This window comes from Triticum dicoccoides, chromosome 5B (assembly GCF_002162155.2).
Source record: "Triticum dicoccoides isolate Atlit2015 ecotype Zavitan chromosome 5B, WEW_v2.0, whole genome shotgun sequence".
In the NCBI taxonomy this organism is placed as follows: domain Eukaryota; kingdom Viridiplantae; phylum Streptophyta; class Magnoliopsida; order Poales; family Poaceae; genus Triticum; species Triticum dicoccoides.
In genome coordinates this window covers 575301968-575304639 of record NC_041389.1, presented here as the reverse complement: position 1 = coordinate 575304639, position 2672 = coordinate 575301968, and positions in this window count along the sequence as shown.

Genomic DNA, 2672 nt, shown 5'->3' with positions numbered 1-2672 from the left:
GTGAAAGTCCATGTGAAAGTGATGAAGTCTTCAATGCCAAACTGCTCCACCAAGTCCAATGCCTCACCAAAGTATGCCAGGTTCTTCCTTAGATGATTCATATCAATCCACTGCATTGGAACTTAGATGTTGTGCTTGGACTTGATCACATCGATGTAGATGAGATTCTGCTTCTTGGTCCAGAACAACTCATTCCCTCTGACATTCTCACAAGGGTTCACATAGGGGTTAATCCTCCTTCGAATGATGAACTCGGCTTGAGGCATCTTGTCCATGGCAAGAGTTGGCTCCTTGAAGTTGTTGGCGGTCTTCTTGACATTGCGTTGTTGGGAATTGGAGCCCTCAGGTGCTTCTTGATTGCGAAGCCGCTTAGAGCTCGTGTTGCGGCTAGGATTCGAGCGACGGACATTGGAGCCACTACCTATGACACACAACATAAAACACACGAGAGGAACGAGAAGGGTCATTCCAAAGACCAAGGCCAAAACAAAGAAACAAGTAGAAATAAGATTGGATAGTCGCAACAAGGTAGTTCAGATGTCAACGGTAGTACCGCACTATGAGGCGGACATAAAAACTTACATCTGCTCTAGCCGCGGTAGTATTGCGCCGGGATGGCACGGTAGTACCGCGCCTAGAGTGGAAGTAAATTTTTACTTCTGCGCACCGAGCGGTAGTACCGCTCCAAAGGAGCGGTAGTACCGTACGAGGCGGATCTCGCCAGAGCGGCAGTACCGCACGAGAGGCGCGGTAGTACTGCATGGATGAATCTGGCAAAAATGGATCTAGGCTCATCCGCAAATTTGAATCGATACTACCGTTGATCAAAATTACCCCCCTGCCCGCTCTTGATCCCCACCCGCTCGTGACGGCGCGGTAGTACCGCGGGTCATCGCGGTAGTACCGCCCAGGTGGAAGTACCGCACATAGGGCGGTAGTACCGCTCTTCCAGCGGCTGTAAAAAAATTACTGCCGCGATGGAAGCGGTAGTACCGTGCCTAGGATGCAGCTGTGCACACACAGGGCAACCCAACTTCTGCGGTAGTACCGTGGCTTGCCATGGTAGTACCGTAAAACCCAAGAAAGTGCACATTTCAACAAGACAGAAAGACACGGCCTTTGCAAAGCAACCTTCAAGCAACCGGACACGCAAACGAGCACACACACGAGGCAACTCAAACACAAACACGACTCAAAAGAAATCAAAAGACAACAAGGACCAAGCACGAACCAAAACCTCTCAAGAGGAGAGGGCGGTGGCCGGAGCCACCTATGTTTGAGTCAATTGGTATGGCACCGCGAAGAATTATCCTTGGGCCCATGACCAAAACTCTTCTTTGAAGCACAAGTACCATAAAAAATGGCTAATGTGAAAGAGTTGATCAATTTATGCATAATGGGGGGAGCGAGAGTTCATTGAGAGAACAACACTCCCCCTATGTCAATGCCTACACCTAAATAAGATATCAAGATGAGTATGGTGTGGTGGGCAAGGGTTCAATCCACATTGCTCGAATCAATGATATTTAGCTCATGCCTTAACTCGCGAAATCTTGCTTCGTCCAAGGGCTTCGTGAAAATATCTGCAAGGTTATCATGAGTGTTGACATAGTTGAGCTGGATCTCCCCTCGCCTAATGTGATCCCGGATGAAGTGATACCGAATCTCAATATGCTTCTTCTTGAAGTGTTGCACCGGATTGAGAGAGATCTTGATGGCACTTTCATTTTCACACCAAAGAGGCACTTCATCACAAATGACACCATAATCCTTTAAAGTTTGCCTCATCCATAGAAGTTGAGCACAATAACTACCGGCAGCCACATACTCCACTTCAATGGATGAGAGAGACACACAACTTTGCTTCTTAGAAGACCAACTCACCAAATAGCAACCAAGAAATTGGCACCCTTTGGAGGTTGACTTCCTATCCACTTTGTCTCCCACCCAATCGGAGTCTGAATAGCCCAAAAGGTTGAACTTGGCTCCTCTTGGGTACCATAAGCCAAAGTTTGTGGTATGAGCCAAATATCGAAAGATTCGCTTGACCACCACATAGTGGCTTTCCTTAGGTGCGGCTTGAAACCGTGCACAAATTCCCACACTCAACATGATATCCGGTCTAGATGCACAAAGGTAAAGCAAGGAGCCAATCATGGAATGATATACCTTTTGATCCACCACTTTACCATTGGGATCTATGTCAAGTTGGCATTTGACGGGCATTGGAGTGGAAGCCGGCTTGACATCACTTAGCTTGAATCTCTTGAGCATGTCTTGAGTGTATTTGGCTTGGTTGATGAAGGTTCCTTCTCTTCTTTGCTTGATTTCGAACCCGAGAAAGAACTTCAACTCTCCCATCATGGACATCTTTAACGTAGTCGATACCCTCGACTTGGGAGTAGCCTTGTGCTACCAAATGAGCCTTGTTAGAACGATAATTCCATGAGCATCTTGCTTGTTCTTGAATATCCACTTGGTTCCTATGACATTATGGTTCCCCGTTGGCCTTGGCACCAATCTCCACACCTTGTTATGCTCGAAGTTGTTGATTTCTTCATGCATGGCATTGAGCCAATCCAGATCCTCGAGCGCCTCATAGACCTTTTGGGGTTCACCACAAGAAACAAACACGTGATATTCACAATAGTTTTCCAATTGTCTACGAGTGC